Source organism: Lissotriton helveticus, chromosome 1_1 (genome assembly GCF_964261635.1).
Source record: "Lissotriton helveticus chromosome 1_1, aLisHel1.1, whole genome shotgun sequence".
NCBI classification, from domain to species: domain Eukaryota; kingdom Metazoa; phylum Chordata; class Amphibia; order Caudata; family Salamandridae; genus Lissotriton; species Lissotriton helveticus.
The window spans coordinates 1,678,973,077-1,678,999,184 of NC_136057.1; the positions used below are offsets into that span (position 1 = coordinate 1,678,973,077).

Consider the following 26,108-nt stretch of genomic DNA (forward strand, 5'->3'; position numbering starts at 1 on the left):
GTATTTAAATATGGTGGTCCTCTTTCATAAACAGGCTGCGTTTCAAAGAGGCAACATACAACAAAGTTGTTCTTGGTTTTTTGCTAATATAATTTTAGAGCTCTAAAGGTTGTTTATATGTTATTTTTGACCAAATAGTATGTATAATAATTCTTTTTTCCACAAAATTAGGTTTGATCATTTAGAATCTTGGCAATGAGTTTTTAAAATATTTTTTTAATGAAAGTACATTTCATAAGGTAAAGAACACTGCACATACAGCCAATTCAATACAAACAGGCAATACATTTTGGTTTCACCATACACACAACAACAGTCCCCAACATGACATTTCACACATCTAAAACAACGCAACACCGGGGACAACATTCCTACTGTACATCTCACACAGCCCAGATTTGCCACACAGACTGCCATTAAACAGTTCCCTTTAACACAAATCTCTTGAACAAGCAAAACAACCAAAACATCCTGCACTAAAACTTCACACTAACCTGACACAGCACAGATATGTCATAGGGTTGATTGTCAGTATGTTCACAACCCCCTTCTCCAACACAATGAGTGACACACCACCTGCAACAGAACACCCAAATATTGAATGCTAATACATCTGCAAAAACAACAGTTGATGGACAGAATGCAGAACAATGTCATACATTCAACCCAGTACAGAGATCTTGGCCTGAATCCATCGTTTTAGTGCTCACCATGCCATTCCCGTTTAAACCCAGCCATATGCAAATCAGTCTTGACCCTGTGCCTCATGGGAACAGTCCAGCCCGAACTGCCAAGCCAGGTCCTCCATGGACTGGAAACAAGCATCCTAGGACCGGTTTCGGGCTTTCAGCCCTCATCAGCCAGGATAGCTCGATTCCAGTGGCAAGGAGAGCACGGGACTCACATCTGAGCAAACCCGTCCCACTCGGGGTGACAATTGCAAAAACAACAGTTGATGGACAGAATGCAGAACAATGTCATACATTAATATCCTCACATTCAGAAGGGCCATTAAATAGTCATAACAGAAAACTAATAGCACTCACTGCCACCAAATGTTTGACCCACACACACAAACACACACACAAGCACGCACACACACACACAAACGAATACACGCACATCACACTTCCTCATACCAAATACACGGACATCACAAAGTTTAAGAGACACTCACCGGAATCAGGAACAAATCCGCATGCACCACAAAGAGCAAATGAGACTCTGGTCAATGTCGAAATACTTACAGCCAAGTGTGGCTGGTGCGTGGACTCCCATTAACACTGCAAGGCCAAACTAACAGCTGAATGTAGAGACTAGAAAAAATGGTTAGGGGTTCTGCCCACCTCACCCTCCCGTACCTGAGCAGGAGACATCCAAGGATGAGAAAGTAAAAACAAATGGTACTGAAGGGATCAATCTACTTTTAATTATCAAACAAGAAACAATCAATTGTCTTGTGAATCACAAGACAATTGATTGTTTCTTGTTTGATAATTAATAACAGCTGAATGTAGACATTAAAAAGTCCTTTGACTTTGACTAATGATCATTTTGGTGTGTTGTCTGTGTAACAGAGCATCAAAGTGTAGTGTAGTTCCTATTATCCCAATAGGCTCTGCGCATTGGAATAATACCTTCAATAGTATAGGCCTAGACCAGACGTTAACTAGGTCTACTACTGTCGATATTAGACTTAAAGTTTTGGGTTTGCCAGCTAGCTCAGAGTTCACTAGAAACTTTCTCGAATAGGCAAGGAGGAGTTGAACCTCCCTGGATAGACAAGAAGGGATTTAGTTTCTGACAACCATAGAACATGACAACTTTGCTCTCCCCTAATCAAGAGTGTATCTCTAGAGTCGTGTGAAAACAAAAGACGACTTATTTTACTCAGTCAGTACGTGCATTCTTAGTTTCACCAGATTGTAGAGAAAAGGAAGAGACGGGCGTGTTCAATAAAAGATGTTATTTATTGATCAGTCTCTTTTCTCATACAAGAGAAATGGATCGATATTATTGCAATACTTATGGTTAAGTAAAGTGCATACAATAAAAGCAGAAGTATAAAATAATACTGTAAAAACATTGATATGGTTTCTAAGCCATATGAAGGTTTAAAATGAATAAAATGAATAAAATGAATACATACACATTTACATTTGACTAATCGTACTCAACTGGTGTTTCTAACTACGCCTACCCCGTGTACCTGACCTAAGCCTAATACGTGGGCGGGAATAGAAAGTAGCAGTTTAAGTTAAGTTTGTTTTGCCAAGTGACTGACTAAAGAATTCTCTGTGAGGGGTTATTCAGTTCTGTACCTGGAATCTAGGATGAATGAGGGATGGTATCTCTCGTCTCTGGTCTTGATATTCCAGGCTGCCTGCGAGGGCTACCCGGAAGCGCCGGAGCTGGATTTCTCGGCAGGAGAAAGCAGCGTCTCGTTCTCAGCGCGTCAGGAAAGGCGGGGCTGCGCCAGCGGGGTCTGCTCTGCTCTGGGCTTCGGCAAGTCTGGCTGCTCCGATCTCGTCACCACCGCGTGTGTTTGCATAGGGCAATATCGGTAATATTTATACCTTTAAGGTGCCGAGATTGACGTAAGGATGGACATAGATACGTCAATAAGGATGTCATACGACCTGGTCGTTAGCACATTCTTTTGCTGAAGTTCTCGGTGAAATCAAAACAATGGCCGCAGGGTTTTTCCCAGGTCTGTCATAGGTTTGATTTGTTTTGAGAACTCCGTATGCCTTATCAGGGGCTGGAGGAATATCGCTTGTCTAATTAGATGGCAAGCGTTATGACCTAATCAGATAACACGTTCCTGTGCCGTAGTGTGGCTTTATCAGATAACGGTTCCTGCATCATGGGGGTTTTCTGCCTCATGGGATGGCTGCTAGTTAACTTGTTAACCAGAATAGGGTCAGGAATAGGGGGATCGATACAGAACCTATAGGAATACATCACACCCACTCCACGCTAACTATGGACATATTTACGAATCTATGCATAGTAAAACATACTGTAGAGTATCGTGTATACCTTACCACCCCAAAATACATAAATGCATTTTGAATTTATCAAATATACGGAAAAAACATTCACATGTAATATATGCACTCAAGCTGTAGAATAATGCTAAAGTAATCACGCATATCTATATATTATCACTAATTTGTATATGAGAATTTACACATGAAATGGCTCTTAATACAGAAAAAAGTTTCGAGACCATTCCATCACAGAATAAAATAATTATGAACATATCAGCGGGCAGCTAATGTCTATAAAGTATCTAAAAATAGAAATCTTAGTTCTCTAAGAATAGTTCTTACTTTAAGCAGAAAATAAGTGTCCCGAAAAATTCGTAAAAATATTTTGGGGCTGCTGAAAAAAATTGCTGTCCGTGAACTGGAGGGAAAATTGTTCATGGTATTTTGCTATTCTAGTTGAAGGCCAAATTCAGGGAACGCCGTGTGCGAGCTTGCTCAAAAGTCTCTATTTCTGCTCTGGTGAGAACATCATATCATTTAGACTCTCGAAAAAGTTGTCAACAGCTTCCTGGGAGAGTTCCACTAACTCGGAAAAAGATGTAACCATGCATTCGTGCGCATGATTGTCTCCATTGACGTTTTGATTAGTATTGCTGACAGAAGGTCGTACCTGATCAATGCTGCTTTCATCTTGAACTTCACTACCCCTTAATCGTAGTGGTGAAGCTTCCACGAATGCCGTCATCAGGATTGGTAGCCGTTGAGGGCAGCACAAAGTATGAGCCTTTATTGGACTCAACAATGTTTCTGCATCCATTGGCGCATCTGATTGTAGAGTCAGACAGGTGTCTAACACGCATTCTTCTCCGCATAGCAAGCACCTTAATACAGGTAAAACACATCGATGCCACATTGGTCGAAATGAAAGAAACCAAGTCATGTTCAGGTCTCTAAGCCGGGATAGTCCCAGGATTTTTGATATCCGGTCCCGGTATCCAATGGCTAGGATTGTTTCTTCCCTTGTCGCAGGTGTTTTGTCTGTGACATGGTTTGCCATAATGAAATATAAGGACTAAGAATAGGATTCCTGCAATTAGTCCCAAAATGAGGGGAAGTCCGCCAAAAATCGAATGGATGAAATCTGGAAAAATACCCAGTATGGCTTTGAATGGTGTTAATGCCATCGAAAATACTGTCTTAAATACTTTTGAGACTCCACTGGTATCAGAAATATTTAAGATTTCATTCAGGATTTCTGCGAAATGTATGGGGGAATTAGTTGATAATAAGGAGTGAATCTCTGCAGTCGTCCTTGCGACTAGGAGATCATACGTTTCTTTTGATGACGTGAGTCTGGTCGGCGTCTGAAGAAGCACTGTTTTCATTCTGCTTAAAGTATCTATTCGAATAGAAGTAATTTTCAAGTTGGGCCATGCCCTTGCCTCCCTGTCTGGAAGGGAGCTGGGGAACAATAAGCGTCCACAGCACTTGACCTTCGCAGTCGTAGTTACGAGATAAGGAGTCCCGGGCATAAGACTACAGCATCTGCGATCTACAATTAGAATGTAACTCCCATTATAGAGTCTTTGAAAGAATGGTTCTATCTCTGTTGCAGGTGCGCCTAGCTGGTGACATGAAAGGTTATTTGAGTTCCCTTCACAGGCTCCATGCAAACTAATTCCATTACACAGAAGTGTACCGCTCAGTGACATTGCACAATTATTGCCACTAAGAAACACTTTCTGGCCTTTATTACTGACACATGCATGTGAATAGGGCAAGTTCCATGTTGTTTTAATGTACCCCTTTCCCAATTTTTCGTACATGCCAGCCTGTATATATTTTTGGCAGTATTGAAACCTGAAGGTTGATATTGGAATATTAATTATCCCATGTATTATCCATTCACTGACAGGTCGTTCTGACATTGTCACTGGTAATCTCTCGAGTTTCTCAATGCTCAGGATTGTATAATCAGCACCCTTCTGGGCCATACTGATTTGTTTATCAGTAAGGTTAAAGATATTGAATAGTGACGTTGTGTTGATTAAACGCCAAGGCACATAGCCTGAACGCAGGTTTTGTAACGTCCAGCCAAGCTGTACAATAGAACGCAATTGAGACTGACCGTGTTGTAACAACAGTAAGTCTTGCGATATTATGTCGATTGCTGAAGACACAATGCTGTCCAGAGAAAAAATTCTGGAGGACAGAGTCATTAACCCATTGTCCACTACAGAAAGTGATTTTTCCAAATTAATACGGTCAATTTCCTGTATTCTTTCTGCTGTCTCAATTTGAGTCACCTTCCAGGCCTCGTTGTATGCTGCATATACAGAGGCTGCTATGAAACATTTCTGACGCTGTTTGCGCGGTCCCCTAATGAAATCACGCAAGTCAGCACCATCAGTAAGTAAAGTTAGGTGTTGCTTAATTTCTGCCAGTGTGGAAGTCTGTAGCCATTGAAGGCATAATTTGCCCACACTGTAGGTGGTTATTATTCCTGGGTGTTGTCTTTGGGAATATCTAGGGTCTGGCCTGGTCATTTTGAACCCCTGTGTTTTGTTCAGGAATCTGTTTTGACAGTTATTAGTATCTGTGGGCCAGATCAACCACTGTTTCCAATCAGGATGTGTTCTGTTTTGGTTTAATACATAATTTACGTCTATCTCTTCATCTGTGGAGCTATTGCTGTTCATTGTTGGTTTTGGAATAGACGGTTTATTTAAGTCTTTTATTTTGGCTAAGCCAAGACAGGTAGTTTGTTGAACAGTGTCATTTAAAAATATAATTTGTTCTGGGATCATGCAGGCTCTAAACAAGGATTCTATACCCTGTACTTGCCATTCTTTTGTACCCCAAACACTTTTTACTTCAACATTTTTGTCCCAATAATCAAAACCAAAAGTATTCATTTGTTCAAAGAATGAGTCTGAATATATCAATTTCGTGTTTGTTATCATGGTCTTTGTCCCTGTCTTATTTGACAATTTGAAATAAAATGTTTCAGCATTACTTGTGTTGAAACCTGAAAAGTATGAATATTTTTCATAAACGGTTCTTGAGCTTCCTTTTGGAGGGGTTGCACAATGTTCCCATTGATTATAATTTAAAAATTTCTAGGTTGTGCAGATCTATGTAGAAAATGGTTACCATAGTGGTTATAACAGTACATACTATCATAATTTGTCGAACCCTGCAAATAATCATGTTTGGTAAATTTAGCAGACATTACTAAGTCAGACATCATATTATTTATACTTTCAAAGTCCCAATCATCAGCAAATGAGCTTGGTTTTACAAAGTCACTCAATGAGATCTTAATTTGGTGTGGATATTTCAGGATTTCAACCGGACCATAAATTTCGTAGTCAGTTTTGTCCCATGCTACCCCACCCGGTACAGGATTGGCTGTGAAGTTGACTGAAGAAAGTTCTCTTTTCTCGACGTGTGAAGATGTGTGTGGTTTGAGGATCAAGTTGATTTTCTGACTTGCTGTGTCCATTTTAGCATATTTTCCCTCAATGAAGCGTCCCAAAGTTAGTACCATGATGAGCCAAAGTATGAGGATAAATGCACCAAAACCCACCCAAAATTCAATCCATGGAGAAATTAGATATGTTTCTTTCAGTTGTTTCAAAAGTACTTTAACTTTATCTTTAAAGGTTTTTGTTGATGGCTGTGTATTTGATTCAGTGAAGCCTTCAGAGGAATCATCGAAGTTTATGAAGTAGCCGGATGCAGTTCTGTCTATTGTTCCAATTGTTTCAGGATTACTGGTTCTTGCATAGTCGTTTGTTACTTCATTATAGATTGGTGTGTCTCTGCTAAATGTTTTTATTTGGGTTTTCAGAGGTCTAAGTTCCATTGCATTGTTGCATAGTCCTTGTTGTAGTTCTGTAGGCGTTTCGAATGTGATTAGCCTCTTAGATTGAACCTCTGTGTTAGTAGCAAATCTTGGTGTTCTACTACTTCTCGGGAGTCCACTTGGCCTACTATTTGTTATCGGCCACATGTTGTGGTTTTACCAGGTCGATGGATACAACTCGGTTCTCCTTTTTACCAGCAAGCGGCGGTAGTACAACTGATCTTGTCCCGTTGACAGACAAGACAGGAACTGCTTTTCTGTAAGAAGGCCCAAATTCCTTCTTTACCGCGATCTTTTCTCTGACTAGATCCCCGATTTTTGGAATCCAGACAGGTCTTGCTGGGACAGGTGGTGGTTCTTCAGTGGTTGTTGGCTGCTGTTTCAACTTTATGTTGCTCAGGTCTTTTCTTGTTTCGTTTAAGTCCTGCAAAACAGCCAAACGATCTTTGATATCAAAGCATTTTTCCTTCACCACTGAAGTCTGACTGTCGAGATCTAAGACTAACATCCTAGTTCCAAATAATAATTCGTACGGACTGAATCCCTTCAGAGAATTTCTTGGCAAGTTATTTAGACTACGTTGGACACTTATTAGATGTTTGACCCACCCAGTTCCCGAACCTAATATCCTTTCTGTTATAGATAGCTTTATGCCTTGGTTTTTTCTTTACACCATCCCGTATCCCTCAGGAAGGAAGTTAGAAGAGTCCCGCTGTGCTATGCTCATTTGGCCATGTTTCCCCTCAGGCTGGAGGGCTAGAGTGAAAACAATGGTCAAACGTAGCATGCTTCTAGCGTATATGCCATTTAGACTCGCAAATCTTTGTATAACAGTCCAGACGTCAGCCGAGTGCTGGTGATCTACATTATAAATGGAAACTAGCCTGTATATGTTAATCGGACGCTTTGCTTTTTACTGTTGATCTTTTCTGGAGTGAAACGACACGGTATTACACCGTTTCTCTCACCACTGCGATTTCTGTTACAGTTTGGGCAGTTCTTTACAAAAATGGTATGATGCAGGCTCATGCCTGGCCACCAGTACCTTGATTGTAATTCTTCCAGAGAATCTTTTAGTTTGAGGTGTCTGAGACCCTCGCCCATATGTGCGTCTGCTATTAACAAGTTTCTCCTGTCCATGTTTGGAATCACTCTATCCCCCACTCCAGGGATTCGAGCAAAAGGGACGGAGTTTGCATCGATTATGTATGTATAATTGAGTGGATAGTTGATCGGTAGCGCCGAGCAGTCGCCTTTTAATGACGTTTTCACCGCCAGCACTGTTTCACCGTCAATATACTTCACTGTATGCTTTTTTTGAGCTACGGAAGCCGATTTAGTTGCTACCGCTGTGGCTGTCTCAGCCAATGAATTCCCTGCAACGTGAACGCCATCACGCTGATGACTCAGTGAGTGTGTCACGTGAGTCTTTGGTAGTTCTTTTTGTAAAAGAGCTATTTGTTCCCAAAGCAGTTTTTGCTTTATTGTTGCATCAGTGTCATCTTTGTAACCGTTTTGAATCCATGTCTGCAAATCGTTGTTATATGATTTGACGCAGTAATATGAATCGGACACTATAAGTGTCGGGAATTCGCGATCCGCATTATCTAGCGCCATTTTCAATGCTATTATTTCAGTCTGTTGTTCTGAATTAGTTTCTACTGAGTGTGTTTTTGTTAATAGAGGTCTTAGATTACCTCCGCGCCACACTTCTTTTGTAATCTCACATGTGGGGTTGTATGCTTGTTCTCCCCAAACGGAGGGTTGAGCATGTCCGTCTGTATAGATTACACAAGCGTATTGTCGTAAGGGCAGAATGTCGATAGGCAGAGGGAATGTTCTTTCATATTCTAGATTTTTCAATTCCTTTAGTTCTGGATCAAAGTAGTAGTATACTTTGTCCGTTGTAATTGAATTCACCCATTGTATCCATTCCGGATTCAATGTTGTTGTTGGTAAATTACAAGGTGTTGTTAGTGCCTCAAAGGCTGATTCTGCTGTTCTGACTGTGATGTGTCTACCGTCTGCTTGATCTTTTTCTCTAGCTATTGCGGTTTGAACTGCATGAACAATGTTTTCTTTAATGCTGAATTTCTTTTCAGCTTCTGTGTACAAGTGTGATTTGAATGCAATTGCTACCTTTTCTCCCTCATTAGAGGTCAGGTATGTGAATCCGCATCTTCCTGGGATGACTCGAATCACAAGATTGCGTGTGTTATCACGTGTTTCTAATTTTGTTTTAATTAACATGTCTGTTTGTAAGGATCTCAAGATTTCTGTGTGTATTTGAGTCCAATTGGTTCTTTTAAAATCTGGTTTTATTAGATCATAAAGGGGTTTGACCCTTTCTGCGTAATTTGCGATGTATGTTCTTCCGAAATTTAGGAAGCCTAGAATTGACTGTAGGTTTTTTAGTGTTCTAGGTGCTTGGAGTACGGCACATTTCTCTAGGAAATTGTCAGCCAGGCTTTTGCCTTCACTTGATAATTCGTATTCTAAGAACAGGACTGTTAGATGGGCAATTCTGGATTTTTTAAAGTTGAATTTGTAACCCTCTGCTGCGAACCCAAGTATTATGGTGTTCACTCTCTTCAAGTGAGTATCCAAGTCATCATCTGTTAAGTATATGTCGTCGACATAAGATAATGCTTCGTCATCATATGTTTGTAGTAATTCTGTTACTCTCGCTGAGAATACCCCTGGGCTATTCTTGTACCCCTGGGCTAACCGACAGAATTGTTTTTGAGTGCCATTTATTGAGAATGCAGACAAATATCTGCTCTCTGGTGCTATGTTTTGACAAAAGAATCCATTAGAGATGTCTAATGTTGTTTTGTATTTTTTGCGCACTATGTTATTCATTAGTGCAGCACTATGCGAGTTTTGCACTGCAAAAATTTTGCAACATGAGTTAAGGTGTCGATAATCCAAAACTAGACGATATGAATTGTCTGGTTTGGAGACCGGAAACAAAGGGTTGTTCATTTGTGAGGTGCAAGTTTCAATCACCCCCTGGTATTCTAATTGATCTAGGATTTCTTTTACCTGTTTTTTAGCTTCTTGCTTAATTGGGTACTGTCTTTGTGCAGTAGGTTGTGATTTTAACTGGATTTTGTGAGGAGGAGAGTCCTCATCCCATCCTACATGATTTTTATATAAAGCAGGAGCTTGAGCTACTGCCCACTTTCTGGCAAGTGTGTATTTTTTATGAATTGGGATATGATTTGAGAAGGCAGGAATAATTATTTCTTCGCCATGAGGGCACTCCCTGACAAACTCTGGTGGCCAGTCTTTTTCAGCTAGAAGGATGTCATAGCCCTTGGAGAGATTATCCCAAAATAGTCCCCTTATTTTTCTAGTCTTATCCCCTTCTATACGTAAAGTTATTTCATATATTTTGTGAGGTTTGCTAACTCTGGTGTCTGCAGTTTCCACTTGAAGATATTCATTCGTGTCCACTGTCTCCAGATGATTCATAAGGACTTTGCGAGCTATGCTCACTTCTGCTGCGCTGTCTAGCATTGTCTGAGCCCATTCTCCGTTTTTCAGTTGTGTCCTCAGTATTCTCGGCATTGTTAACTACCTTGATACTGGCTACCTTCTTTTTTGGAAATTGTAATTTCTTTTTTAGATGAGCAGGTTCCTTGTCTTTGGACTTGGCGTGCTCTTCTCTTTGTTCTGATCGTCCTCTTCTTTCCGATTTCTGCGAGGAAGTCTGAAAAGATTGAGAGGGGCGTGTATCAATGTCTTGATATCTATCAGGCTTCTTTATATTATCCCTATTTCTAAGGTTATATCTTTTCCCAGAGGGGTCACTTTGGGGTGACCTGTGTCTTTGGTTCGGAGATTTTTCTCTCCGCCGAGGAGACCTTCCTCTGGACTGGAATTTCTTTTCTTTAGGATTGGATTGTTTGTTTCCATCCCAGCTCTTTTTCTGTGATGTTGAATTATTATTAAAAAATATTTTTTCAGGACTTTCAATCAATTGTGGTTTTACTGGTATTCCACCTAAACTATCTCTACCTAGTTCCTCATAGGATTTTTCTATAATTCTGGCAATTTCAGCTGGTTGGTCTGCTATATCTGTCTCCTTTAACCTCTGGCGGATCGCCACGTTTGCTGCTTCTCCCTTTATGTTGGCTAATAATATAGCCGAGACCTGCTTGAAGTCTTTTAGTAATTTCATACCAAGAGTTAAAGCGGGTTCTGGACCGTATTCGTCTTGAATTTGTTTTAGCACATCTGGTATTACCGAAATGGATGGAACACCGTGCGTTTTTGTGTAAATGGAAGCAAAGACTGTACCCCAAGTGTCACAGTCCTCCACGTGTGGTGCGATTCCCATTGGAAGACAGATAGTCAGAATCCTGTGTTTTTCTAACGGGGTGGTGTCTGGAAACACCGCCTCTATTTGGGTGATTTTTTGTGCTAACCAGAATGGTATTTGTTCCCGTTTAGCTGGTACTTTACCTAGGCAGGATTGTATGTTCTGTGGTGTAATTTTATTTGTGTTCCCCTGGTGAGGGGTCAGCTGTGGAATTTTAATTGCTGGTTGAATTGTTGAAGTCCGCATCACATATTGGACTAATTGTCTATGTAATTTTATTAATTGTTTTAGCTGTGTTAAAAGCTCTGCTTGAGACATCCCATTGATGTCTGGATGTGGTGTGTATCCGGCTAGGACCAGCCACGTTGCTCCTGGTCTACCTAATGGACCGAGCCTGGTGATGTGATTATTATGTTTTAGGGCGCCATTAAATAAGAGCAGATGCTCTTGCAATTTAAGTGGTACTTCCACCTCCTCGAAAGGAGTGTACTCATTAGGAGGGTCCTCTGTTTTGTAATAGTGGAAGTACTTTGTTACAGCATTTGCTGCTGGAAAGTGTATCCATGAATAATATACCTCTGTCTGCCGATATTCGTGTGCCTCAATCACGAATATGACTGTGCCACCTCTAGGTGTCAGTCCATTTTCTATAAGTTTTAAAGTTATAGATTTCCTCTTGATGACCGGGATGAGTATTATATCCGGGTCTGTGTCTTGCAGTGCATTATCAGCAGCTGCGAGTTCAGTTGCTATCCTAACTGTCTCTCTTTCGTCATCACTGTCTCCCATTTTACCGACAGGAACGTTATTTAGTTTGTTTGCAGATCAGGTTTCTTATGGAAACAAAGATTAGATGCACAATATTTTGGAACAGTGTATCCTTCAACGTTGACTAAACCAAGGACCATACATAGGAGTTTCCTCCTGCGAGGTCTGGCGGATATTACCTTTTACCCACTCCAGACGTCTTTGGAGTATTATGGGAAAAGGGGTCTGAGTGAAAGAGCACGACTGAGTTACTCTAAATGTCTTACGTTAGTTTTATCGCCCTTCCAAACGCGTTGGGCGCCATGTAGTGTAGTTCCCAATCTCCCAATAGGCTCTGCGCATTGGAATAATACCTTCAATAGTATAGGCCTAGACCAGACGTTAACTAGGTCTACTACTGTCGATATTAGACTTAAAGTTTTGGGTTTGCCAGCTAGCTCAGAGTTCACTAGAAACTTTCTCGAATAGGCAAGGAGGAGTTGAACCTCCCTGGATAGACAAGAAGGGATTTAGTTTCTGACAACCATAGAACATGACAACGTTGCTCTCCCCTAATCAAGAGTGTATCTCTAGAGTCGTGTGAAAACAAAAGACGACTTATTTTACTCAGTCAGTACGTGCATTCTTAGTTTCACCAGATTGTAGAGAAAAGGAAGAGACGGGCGTGTTCAATAAAAGATGTTATTTATTGATCAGTCTCTTTTCTCATACAAGAGAAATGGATCGATATTATTGCAATACTTATGGTTAAGTAAAGTGCATACAATAAAAGCAGAAGTATAAAATAATACTGTAAAAACATTGATATGGTTTCTAAGCCATATGAAGGTTTAAAATGAATAAAATGAATAAAATGAATACATACACATTTACATTTGACTAATCGTACTCAACTGGTGTTTCTAACTACGCCTACCCCGTGTACCTGACCTAAGCCTAATACGTGGGCGGGAATAGAAAGTAGCAGTTTAAGTTAAGTTTGTTTTGCCAAGTGACTGACTAAAGAATTCTCTGTGAGGGGTTATTCAGTTCTGTACCTGGAATCTAGGATGAATGAGGGATGGTATCTCTCGTCTCTGGTCTCGATATTCCAGGCTGCCTGCGAGGGCTACCCGGAAGCGCCGGAGCTGGATTTCCCGGCAGGAGAAAGCAGCGTCTCGTTCTCAGCGCGTCAGGAAAGGCGGGGCTGCGCCAGCGTGGTCTGCTCTGCTCTGGGCTTCGGCAAGTCTGGCTGCTCCGATCTCGTCACCACCGCGTGTGTTTGCATAGGCCAATATCGGTAATATTTATACCTTTAAGGTGCTGAGATTGACGTAAGGATGGACATAGATACGTCAATAAGGATGTCATACGACCTGGTCGTTAGCACATTCTTTTGCTGAAGTTCTCGGTAAAATCAAAACAATGGCCGCAGGGTTTTTCCCAGGTCTGTCATAGGTTTGATTTGTTTTGAGAACTCCGTATGCCTTATCAGGGGCTGGAGGAATATCGCTTGTCTAATTAGATGGCAAGCGTTATGACCTAATCAGATAACACGTTCCTGTGCCGTAGTGTGGCTTTATCAGATAACGGTTCGTGCATCATGGGGGTTTTCTGCCTCATGGGATGGCTGCTAGTTAACTTGTTAACCAGAATAGGGTCAGGAATAGGGGGATCGATACAGAACCTATAGGAATACATCACAAAAGAAGCGACAATTTACAAAGATACCAAGTGGCTTAGACCCCCTCACTTCAAGTTCCCAGCGATGTGTAACCCTAGGACGGTTGGCCATTAAGAGGGGCGAGGGTTTCCAACTACTTTTGGTGCCTGGGAATTTACACTACACATCAAGGAAGCGGTGCATCCCAATATAGCTGCTTGGCCATCTATCGTCTTTTGCTTGGTCCATCCTTTACCGCTCTTTGCGGATATTCGTCTTTTATGGAATTGCCAGCCCATTGTTGGAAGGGCTTGCACGTTATAACATTGTTATTTTTCGAGGTTCTTTTTTAAAATTAAAATTCTTTTCTTGATCTTTATGTATGACTTTCTATATTTGGTCCGTTGTACTATAATGTCCAGTTAAGATATCTATTTACATTGTTCACGAATTTGCAATGCCTGTTTGCACTTTCAAACCGCATTCCTTCGTTTGTTTTTAGTAACTTTTTGACTTTCGAGTCATCTAAAGGGTTAACTTTCCTATGTGGGCGGTTCCATGATTACCTGGCAGGTATATAATCTTGACCCTGCCTTCGACCCGTTGATACCCTTTCCCAGCTGATGTTCATCGAGACACTGGTGCCGCCGTGAGCCTCCGCACATCCCTCACTCGATACTTCTATCAAAGGTATGTTTGCTAATTTAGAATAGCAGCCCTCACTCTCTCGAGGAGTGTTTCCTAAAGGGGGTTGTGGATACGACTTTTAGACTGCTGCAAATAAGTAATGCCTCGTTTTATTTCTTACAGTATTGAGTTCATTCATGTTCCTGATTGGCCAAGAATGTTTTGAACTCGATACGGAGGCAAAGCATAGTTACGCCGCAAATTAGGTAATGTCTTGAAACAAGGTGTTTATTTGGCCTCGTCTCGTAAGGCTAATAATAATGATGTAACAATATCCTTTTTGTATTTGATTCCTTAACAGACCAGTCCTTACGCTGACTCGTAGAACCAATATTCAGTGAGCGTAACTGGACCTAAGGCTGGACGTGTTATCGTTATTATAAAAAGTATTCTGTCTGCTAATGTAGGTGCCCTGCCGCCTCATGAAAATAACCCTAGTAATGTCAGTCTGTTCCGTTTCTCAAAAAGCCTCATAAGCCTGATTGCTTTATTTTTGTCTAGTCTGGTCCGCGCACTGCGCACATAAGAAAGACACGCTCGCGGAACCTACAGCCCGTTCTCACTGTTCAGAACAAAGTGGAAACTATCACATTGATCCCCTTTGGCGTCGAGGGAACTAACCGTGCCTTTTAATGTAGGTTGTGTTTCCCTCACATGTGGAATGATTCTTTAGTTGTCAGTTTTACTTTACCACGTAGTGCCGTATTAGTTAAATTTACGATGCACGTTTTTCCTTATTTAGCCTTTCCTGTGTATCGCGCGCATAATCAAGACACGCGGACACATTTTGGAATACACCTCAGTGGAGTGGTCACCAGTGATCATCGAAATTGGTAACTATCACTGATCGTTATAATGCCGAATATTAAAGCTGCTGATTGGGCAGTTTATCCTGAATTTCATAGCCAATAGTGGTGTATTAGGGGAGCGATGCCTTTTGCTCATGTTAGGTGCCTATCGTTATTTAGTCATCAGGGATCTGAACTTAGAGTCATCATAGATGTACTGCACTTCTCGCTACAAATGATATTATTGGAACTATTGCAGTAATTTTAAAACTGACCATCCCTCTTTTCTCTTTGTTTGCTTTATTTTTATCTGGTTTCCTTTTTCTTTTTTCTTTATTCGTTTTAACAGAGATCGCTTTTTATCAGAACCACATATTGCAGATATTTGGTAGCGAGATTATCCGCTGTATATACATCGTGACGATCATATTGAGTAAGTAGGTACATTGAGACTGATATTCCATATGCTAATAAACCTAAACAAGGTATATTAAGTTTAAATCCACTTGAATAGTTACCCCTGTACTATTACTTACTACCCTTTTTAGTTGCATTTATGTTGAGTCGCATTATTATCTACCCCCCACAGGAGTTGCCACACAATCTGGCTGGGTATTGATGTTTATTTTAAACACTTAGGTCTACAAAACACTGTCGTTGTTTAGGTCTTTGTTTATCCACTTATCTATCCACTTACCTCTCTTTTCTCCTAACATGAATGTTTATCTCTAGCTTATTAGCTTATTGTTTCCTTGACCAAGTGAGCACAGAAGTTCTCTTTTACTGATCCTTATCTTTTGGGATCTGAAACTTGTCTTCTAAGGGACCTATGATTACACTGTATGTGTTGTTTCACAGTGTATCTTTGTCCCTAGCCTGGTTGGCTACTCTTAATGATCAGAAATATACATTTGATATTGTATAAATTATTATATTGTTTGTTTCTTTGAAATGCTTTTTAATTTTATTTCAATATTTTATGTATTTTTTTTGTATCTAGGTATAAAGAGTTTGTCCTGTAGAAGGCGCTGGTCCGCCGAAACGCGCGTCTATTATTAACTCTTAATTTTATTACTTAATAACTGCTGTTATAATTGATTAGTTTTTTCTTAATGTATGATTTTTTTATTAATTTGTAATTTGTGCTCGTTGTGTATGTTTTTACTGATAATTGTGAAATAAATATAACTTTTTAATTACACACCCCCCTTCTTTTTTTAATCTTTTGACAATTATATACTGTGTTTCTTTCCCTGTAATTGGTCCCTTATCCTTCTACTACTGACTAAGACAAGTATCCATAAAGACTGCCTAGGTTGGTTTTTTTCAAATGCATCCCAATATAAATGCATCTGGCCTGTGATAGACAGTATTGCATTTGCTCAGTTTTCTCTAGTAAATACAGAGTGAAGCACTAGAAAAGGGACATAACTGAAAGATCTGCAAAGAACATACACGCATTATATGTATATATATATATATATATTGTCCCCTGATTACGTTGGATGATTTAGACTCTAATGATGAAGGTTGCTGTACAGTATGTCACCTCCACACTCTTGGATCTCCCCGAAACTGAGTTGTTTGCCTCCCCCCCCACCACTGCCCTCAGCTGTGTATTCATCAGGGAGGCCTGTTAAAGCAGTGAAACTGTCCACTAACAAGTTTGCTTGTTTTCTTATTAATGCGCGCCCTCTTATTAAGAATAACATTTAATTCTCTGACTTTATTCGGTCCTATAACCCTGGCTGTGTCTTTGTAACTGAACCAGGACTGCAGGAACAAGCTGGGTGGGGGTCTGGCTGTAGTTTTTCGCAGTCAATTTAAGGTCATTATTTTGCCTTTCATGGGTGTGAGGCTATTTCTTATGATTTGGAAATTCGCTACACTTTTACTTTGTCAGGCATACTTATTTATCACCCACCTTGACCAAAATCTGATTTTCTTTCTCCTATTAGCAAACTGGTTAGTCTTGATGTTTTTGTATCTTTTTAATATCGTATTGCAGAATTCTTTTACCTTGATGTTTTGTATTGCAATGGTTTTTATTATCTATGCAAATAAACTTACTAACTGGTAGAACCTTTCCTTAAAATATCAGATTACACTCTTTTAGGAGACTTTAACTTTCACTTGGAAATGCCCTCCTGTTCTGGTACTTTGACGCTAATCGGCAGTATGGTCAGTTTTGGTTTTCTGCAAGTGGTAAATTCCCCTACTCATCAGGCTGGCCATACTCATAACTCTCGACTTTAGGTTCCCAAAGTGCTTCCAATCACTTGGTATGATCATAGTTCTATTGGGTTTTTTCTTAGTTTGCCTTCGTATAAGAACTCTCTGAATGCTCCTCCTCTGTGGGTTAAGATTCGGGATTGGAAAAACGTTGAGGTGAATATAGTCAATCAAGCTTCCAACATGGCTGCTCCACTTAAAACTGTGATTAAAAAACAGTTCGGCCTCATGGTTGTTGGAGAATCTCAGAATGTTGAGACAGTTATGTCACAGGCGAGAAAGTAAGTGGCCTTCTACATATGATCCACAGGAGAAAGCCATCTTTGGGTCCTCAATACTTGATCACAAACACATAATTTTTGAGTAAAAATCTTAAGTTTGTATCTCTAAGACAAAAAATACCCCAAATCCTTCCATGGAACTTTTTAAAACAGTTAATAAGCTCTCAGGTTCAAAAAGTGCAATTAATTCAGGCACATCACTGTCATTTTATGATGATCTGGCTGTATTTTTTAAAACTAAGCTCTGCAGCATTTTTCAGAATTGTGCAATGCTCAGAAACCTGTGCAGTTGGAGATCTTTTCTAAATCCACAGTGGTCTTTAATATTACCATCTTGTCCTCCTCTTTATCACTTTTATTCCTCAGGCCAAACAGACAATTTTGAACTTCTCTGAGACAATAAATAATACAATTTTATATTTTTTATCTTTGCTCTCTATTTCACAAGTGAAGGCACTCATACTGACTATCAAGCCTAGTTCCGCTCTGGCTTCATGCCCATCGAAAATCTTGCATATGATCTAATGCTGAAACTGAACTGGGTGATTGAATCTGGTTGCTTTCCGAAGGCTTGGAAGGAAACAATAATTATTCCTTTGATCAAAAAGCAAATTTGGACTCTTAAGTTTTGAAAAATTACTGCTCCACGTAATTTTTGTCATTTTCATCTAAAGTTCTGGAAATACACATGAATAAAGAATTGATGGCAACAATTGATAATCATGATCTGCTGGACCCTCCTCCGGTTTCATGTTTTTTTAATAATTAATGCACTTGGGCGCCGCTCTCCCTACCACGGAGCCCGGTTTCATGTTTTTTTTTTAATTAACACACTCGGGCACTGCTCTCCCCACCACAGCGGCCAGTTTCCAGTTTTTTTTTAAATTAACGCACTTGGGCGCTGTTCTCCCTACAATGGCACCCGTATTCATGTTTTTTTTAAAGTAATGCACTCAGGCGCCGCTCTCCCTACCACGGAGCCCGGTTTCACGGTTTTTTTAATTTATGGACTCGGGTGCCGCTCTCCCTACCACGGTCTTTCGCGACCGCGCTTGTTTAAATTGTATTTCCTTCTCCTCTGTTACTCCTGTGCACCCTCCCCATTGCTCCGGATTCCGGTCCCAAAAACAAGAGCTATTGGCTATGCCAATGCTTGTTTACATTGTGGGGTGCCACAGGGCTCGTTCCTTTGTCCATCCTTGTTTAATTTGTGTTTCCCATCCTCATCCAAGCTTATTCACTCCTTTAGTTTTACCATATTATCTTATGCTGATGAACATTGTAATGGTAACTGATGTAATTTAGCTGTCCAGAACTTTAAGGACTGCATGCTAGTTGTCAGTAATTGGATGAAGGATTTCTTTTTATAATTAAATGCTGAGAAATTTTCGGGGGATGTCACCCTTCTATTTGGTCCTACAATTGGTGGCTGTCTGCCTTGTGCCTCCCCCGTCCCAGTTAAATTGGCTAAAAATCTGGGGATATTGTTTGATTAAAATCTGACGCTTGATACCCTAGTGGCCTGGACTGTTTCATCTTGTTTCAATATCATTCGATCTTTGAAGAAAATGTTTCCCTTCATTCTGAGGACGGTTCAGAAAACAGTCTTCGTAGCACTAATCTCTTCAAGGCTTGAGAGTTGTAACTTATTATACCTTAGTATCAATCAGGGCTCACTAACCAAATTGCAAACAGTACAAAACACCGCAGCTCAACTTATTCTTAACATTTCCACCTATCAATCGGTTTACGAGGGGCTCTAAAAATTGCATTGTTTCCCAGTGAGGAAGAGCATTTCTTCTAAGGCCCTGACTATTGCACACTAAGCATTACACAACCAGTGCCTACATTTTGTGAGGTCTGAGTTTCACTGGTATCTTCCTGCTAGGATCATGTGCTCGGCACATATCAGACAGTTGACAGTGCCAAGATTTTGTAGGGCATGATGGGAAGGTAGGTCTTTTGTCTATGGCACAGTCACACTTTGGAAATAACTTACTCTTTATACCTCAAAACTTGATAACCATCTTTTATTTAGGAAACATTTGAAAAAGTGTCGCTTCTCTTGTTAGTCTGATTTTAAACTATGCTGGCAATTTTGCCTTCTGGACTTTTAGCTTGATCTTGGGGGTTTTAGCACCTTGACGCCCCAGGGTCTTTGTGCACTCTATGAATCCTTTTCCATTTCATTAATTCATTCATTCATCCATCCATCTATTCATTCATTTTAAATTCTCATTTCACATACGTAGCAATAAAGTTTTAAGTTGGGGTGGAGATTCATTTATCGATGTCATGGCGCTCAGGGACTTGAAATCTAACTTGCTTTCTGGGTCATGCAGCCTGGTGAGGTAGAAATACTTCTGGTGTTGCTTCTGTTAAATGAAGAGCAGAGGTGGCCTAAAAGTTAGGGCTTCACTGCCACTGCTGGAGTGGGTCAGACTGATTTGCATAAGGCTGTTCTTGTGTTATAAAAGAAGAGCAATAATTGAATGACAGGGTGCAATTATGCATTAAACGTTTCCAAAGTTGCGTATAATGCAACAGCTTCAGCTTCCTACCCCAGTGCTTTAAATGAGCAGGTACTGTCCGGTACTGAGTGCCTGCAGTTCTCAGAATAATTTCAATACATTTAATGAGAGCGTACCGGCGCTTCTCAGAAGCAAATAAGGTACTCTAAATAGTGAGCACCTGCACTTCTATATTTAATTCAAAGCACTGAACTACACAAACCCTCAAATAGCTACGGTATCCAGTTGTAGCCATCCCTACGCTCACTTTGTCAGGGTGCTTAGTTACACATATTGACGGAGCACATGACACAAAAGAAATGATTAGGCGGCCTCATTTATGAGGCCTTGCGTGAGTTTTGCGCTTCCGATGCGTCACTTTTTGTGACGCATCGGCGGCGTAAAACATGCCTCCTGATGCGCACTATTTACAAAGTGACGCATCTAAGCAGATGCGTCACTTTGTAAACCCCTGCGCTACATTATACCTGCGTCAGGTATAATGTATGCAGAGGGGGCGTTCACCCGCAAAAAGCCTCATAATAGTGACGCAGTGAAATCTATGAGATTTCACTGCGTCACTTTTAGGACGATGTTGCGTCAAAATCTTCACGCTTTTGGCAAATTAAGAGGACTCCAGCATGGGAGTTTGCAACAGTAACACAGCAGCTAGATGCCTGGGCAGAGTTGCTCCTCCCCTACTCACAAGGACTGCAGACTAAAAGCCCCCCACCTCCTTTGAGTCGATTCTTTCTGAAGCTTCTACCAGCGTCTAACATGCGGAACGAGGGAGAGCTCGACACAAAACAAGCATTTGCAATGCAATAGGTCTCACATTAGGAAAGTTTGAGCTATTGGTATTGTAAATGACAAATACTTTATTTATGTTTTGTTTTTGAAAAAAGCAAAATAATAGCTTTGTCATTTACAATGCCAATAGTTATAACTTTCGCAAATGTGACAACTATAGCATTTGTAATGCAATATGTGTTTACGTGACTTACATGTATTGATATTACAAATAACAATGGCTTTTATTTTTTTTCAATAATTAATACTTAAATAAAAGTTATTGTAATTTATAATGGCAATAGCTTAACGTTTTGTAAATAACTTTTGTGAAGATTATGTTCAGTGTATTTTATTGTGACGATAATCCAAGAACAGAAGTGAAATATTAATATATTTTTGTTACATTTGTAATAAAGCTTGAAACATTGAGAAAACATATTTGAACCAGGGGTTGTTGAATGGTTGCGCAGATTGATGCTGTGGTGGCGCTGAGTGATGTTGTGGTGGCGACGAGTGATGCTGTGGCGTTCAGTGATGCTGTGGTAGCGCATAGTGATGTTGTGGTGCCCCTGAGTGATGCTGTGGTGGTGCGGAGTGATGCTGTATGCTATGCTATGTTTTATTTTGCTATCCTATGTTTTGTTTTGTTATGCTATGCTATGTTTTGCTATCCTATGCTTTGATTTGTTATGCTATGCTGTGTTTTGTTATGCTATGTTTTGTTATGCTATGCTGTTTTGCTATGCTATGCTTTGTTTTGTTATGCTCTGCTATATTTTGTTGTGTTTTATTATGCTATGCTTTCTTTTGCTATGCTATGTTTTGCTATGCTATGTTTTGGTGTGCTTGAAATGCTATGTTTTGCTATGCTATTATATGTTTTGTTTTGCTATGCTGTGTTTTGTTGTGTTGTGTTAAGCTTTGCTATTATATGTTTTGTTTTGCTATGCTATGTTTTGTTGTGTTTTGTTAAGCTATGCTATGTTTTGTTGTGTTTTGTTATGTTTTGTTATGCTATGTGTTATGTTATGTTATGCTATGTTTTGTTATGCTATGTTTTGTTTTGCTATCCTATGCTTTGTTTTGTTATGCTATGCTATGTTTAGTTTTGCTATCCTATGCTTTGTTTTGTTATGCTATGCTGTTTTGTTGTGTTTTGTTATACTATGCTGTTTTGTTGCGTTTTGCTATGCTATGCTATGCTATGTTTTGTTATGCTATGCTATGTTTTGTTGTGTTTTAATATGCCATGCTTTGTTTTGCTATGCTATGTTTTGTTATGCTATGTTTTGTTATGCTATGTTTTGTTATGCTATGTTTTGTTATGCTGTGCTTTGTTATGCTATGCTTGTTATGCTATGTTTTGTTATGCTATGCTAAGCTTTGTTTTGTTATGCTATGCTATGTTGTGTTTTGTTATGCTATGCTATGTTGTGTGTTGTTATGCTATGTTTTGTTGTGATTTGTTATGCTATGCTATGTTTTGCTATGCTTTGCAATGCTATGTTTTGTTATGTATGCTATGTTTTGTTGTGCTTTGTTATGCTATGCTATGTTTTGTTTTGTTATGCTATGTTTTGTTATGCTATGTTTTGTTATGCTATGCTTTGTTTTATGTTATTTTATGCTATGTTTTGTTATGTTATGCTTTGTTCTGCTATGTGTTGTTGTGTTTTGTTATGCTGCGTTTTGTTATGTTATGGTATGTTTTGTTATGCTATGCTATGTTTGGCTATCCTATGCTTTGTTTTATTATGTTATGCTATGCTATGTTTAGTTTTGCTATCCTATGCTTTGTTTTGTTGTGTTTTGTTAAGCTATGCTATGTTATGTTGTGTTTTGTTATGTTTTGTTATGCTATGTGTTGTTGTGTTTTGTTATGCTATGTTTTGTTATGTTATGCTATGTTTTGTTATGCTATGCTATGCTTTGTTTTGCTATCCTATGCTATGATTTGTTATGCTATGATTTGTTATGCTATGATTTGTTATGCTATGATTTGTTATGCTATGATTTGTCATGCTATGATTTGTTATGCTATGATTTGTTATGCTATGATTTGTTATGCTATGATTTGTTATGCTATGATTTGTTATGCTATGATTTGTTATGCTATGATTTGTTATGCTATCCTATGCCTTTTTTGTTTTGCTATCCTGGTGAGGGTGTGTGAGTGTGTGAGGTTGAGGGTGTGTGAAGGTGAGGGTGATGGTGGGTGAGGGTGATGGTGGGTGAGGGAGTGTGAGGGTGAGGGTGATGGTGGGTGAGGGAGTGTGAGGGTGAGGGTGATGGTGGGTGAGGGTGATGGTGGGTGAGGGAGTGTGAGGGTGAGGGTGATGGTGGGTGAGGGAGTGTGAGGGTGAGGGTGGGTGAGGGAGTGTGAGGGTGAGGGGGTGTAGGGGTGAGGGCGTGTGAGGTTGAGGGGGTGTAGCGGTGAGGGTGTGTGAGGTTGAGGGGGTGTAGGGGTGAGGGTGTGTGAGGTTGAGAGGTGTGAGGGTGAGGGGGTGTAGGGGTGAGGGGGTGTGGGGGTGTGAGGGTGAGTGATGGTGAGTGAGGGTGAGTGATGGTGAGTGGGTGTGAGTGAGGGTGATGGTGTGTGAGGGGGTGTGAGGGTGAGGGGGTGAGGGGGGTGAGGGGGTGTGAGGGTGTGTGAGGGTGAGGGGGTGTGAGGGTGAGGGTGAGGGGGTGTGAGGGTGAGGGGGTGTGAGGGTGAGGGGGTGTGAGGGAGGGGGTGTGAGGGTGAGGGGACTGAGGGGTGTGAGGGTGAGGGGATGTGAGGGTGTGAGGCGGTGTGAGGGTGTGAGGTTGAGGGGTATGAGGGGGTGTGAGGGTGTGAGGTTGTGTGAGGGTGAGGTTGTGTGAGGGTGAGGGGGTGTGAGGGTGAGTGAGGGGGTGTGAGGGTGAGTGAGGGTGTGTGAGGGTGAGGGGGTGTGAGGGTGAGTGAGGGGGTGTGAGGGGGTGTGAGGATGTGTGAGGGTGAAAGAGTGAGTGAGGGTGAGTGAGGGTAAGGGTGTGTGAGGGTGTATGAGAGTGATGAGTTGTGAGGGTGAGGGGTGAGGGGGTGAGGGTGAGTGAGGGGTTGAGGGTGTGAGGGTGAGTGAGGGTGAGTGTGGGTGGGTGAGGGTGAGTGACAGTGTGTGAGTGTGTGAGTGTTAGAGGGTGTGAGGGTGTGTGAGGGTGTGGGGCTGCGAGGGTGAGGGGGTGTGAGGGTGAGGCAGGTGAGGCAGGTGAGGGTGTGTGGGGGTGTGAGAGGGTGAGAGAGTGTGAGGGTGAGGGTGGGAGGGTGGGTGAGGGTGGTGAGGGTGTGAGCGTGGGTGAGGGTGGGTGAGTAAGGGTGAGGGGTGTGTGAGGGTGAGGGATGTGTGAGGGTGAGGGGGTGTGAGGGTGTGGGGTGTGAGGGTGAGGGGTGTGTGAGGATGAGGGGGTGTGAGGATGAGGGTGAGTGAGGGTGTGTGAGGGTGAGTGAGGGTGTGTGAGGGTGGTGGTGTGTGAGGGTGAGGGGCTGTGAGGGCGAGGGGGTTTGAGGGTGAGGGGGTGTGAGGGTGGGTGAGGGGGAGTGAGGGTGAGGGGTGTGAGGGTGAGGGGTGTGAGAGTGAGGGGGTGTGAGGGTGTGAGGGGGTGTTAGGGTGAGAGGGTGAGTGAGGGTGAGGGTGTAGGGGATGTGAGGGTAGAAGGTGTGTGAGGGTGAGAGGGTGAGTGAGGGTAAGGGTGTGTGAGGGTGAGGATGTGTGAGAGTGAAGGGGTCAACGTGCCTAGAGGCAAAGCATAGCGGATGTAGCATTGCAGCTAGCAAGTCGAGTGCTTTCAAGCTGCGTGTCCCTAGAGAGATGGCAACACAGCAGCAGCATTTGAGGAGCAAGGCTACTGTAAACAAGCACGGTAGGCTTTCACTTTCGTCCAGGAACAAGCTCTAGGCATTGCTGTGGTGGGGGGGGGAGCGCGAGCACTTCCTTTGAAGTCTGATGCGGGGCGGGGGAGCGGCAGCCATTGAAGTCTGATTGGGGGGAAGCAGCAGCCTTTGAAGTCTGATGCGAGGCACAGACAAATGGTGGTGTGTGATGTGGCTGGCATGCACGCGCATAGATCACATGAACTGTGTCTAATCTGCAGTTTTGGCAGACTTTTCGTACTGCTTACTATAATCTCGCCCTTGCTTCAGCGAGACCTAAAAAGGCCTCCACTTTACTGCACTAGGCTGTGTTTATTGCTAGAGTGTTTAAGTGAGTGTAGTCAACTGTTTTACTGCACCAGTGAAAGAGTCAAAAGTTAAGTGCCTGGAGTTGTAAAACTTGAATGTGCTCTGTAGAACTGCCTGTAACAAATCACGACACAAAATAGATTAGCATAACATAAAATACTGAAAGTTGGAGATAGTAAATTCTGAAGGGCCACGCTTTGCCCAGGAACACATGTAAAGCTTCACAACTTCACCTAAGGTAAAATCTGCTGCCACAAGGCATCCAAATCCTGGCAGAACTTCGATCTCCAAGGATCTGGTCACATTGCTGTCCAGTGAGACATTTTGTTCCCCCACCGCCAACACACAGCTTGCCTTAGCCAGGGTTCCCACCTGCGAGGGTATTCTGCTGTCACCACCCGTATTTTAATGTTCCAGCCGGTTCAAAAATGAGCAAAATCAAATTAACCCGGTATTTTTATCCTTTATCTATAGACACTTTAAACAGCAGATATAAATTTAAAAAATCAACTTTAAATGTATTGTAGAGCTGCGTTAATGATCCATGACTAATTATTGAATTAAACAAAGACAGAAAGTCATGTTACAAATTATACATATGATTTTGCTTACCGACTCGGGGGAATAGGCGCACAACCGACAGTATATAAATGTTGATGTCTTAAAGTATTAGTGTGGTGCTTTACAGAGAAGGAATTTCATCCCAGCATCCCCAAATAAATATGAATCAATGAAAGAGATCTCTGACCACAAGCAACATTTACAAGCATAAATGAGAATGAAAAGTGGCAACCGTAGCCTTAGCCCTCAATGGCAGTGCGGACACGTAAACGGTGCCTCTTGGCAGCCATACACAGTTATGTCCCACCGCTGGAAGCCCTGCCACTCATGGCAGCACTTATGGTGGCGAAAAAAGTGTTGGTGCGTGGGTCTTGGGTGCTGGCAGACAGCTGGCGGTACTCAGTGCAGATGGAACGTTTTTACGAAGTCAAGCATGGCTCCTTTCTTAAAATCCCTTTTGT

At 41.4% G+C, this 26,108-nt stretch overlaps 1 protein-coding gene and 1 long non-coding RNA gene across 3 annotated transcripts in view; one reads left to right on the forward strand and one right to left on the reverse strand.

Annotated features, from left to right (window-relative positions):
• ARHGEF25 (Rho guanine nucleotide exchange factor 25) overlaps nucleotides 1-26,108 on the reverse strand; it is an 896,541-nt gene that overhangs the window by 848,073 nt on the left and 22,360 nt on the right. The window lies entirely within an intron of this gene.
• LOC144773926 (uncharacterized) lies at nucleotides 14,217-15,504 on the forward strand. 2 transcript variants are annotated; one of them, XR_013600078.1, is made up of 5 exons: nucleotides 14,409-14,491; nucleotides 14,587-14,688; nucleotides 14,787-14,919; nucleotides 15,028-15,118; nucleotides 15,423-15,504. It is a non-coding gene; the product is annotated as an uncharacterized LOC144773926 (long non-coding RNA). The 2 variants fall into 2 exon arrangements; XR_013600077.1 differs by lacking the exons at nucleotides 14,409-14,491; nucleotides 14,587-14,688 and adding an exon at nucleotides 14,217-14,288.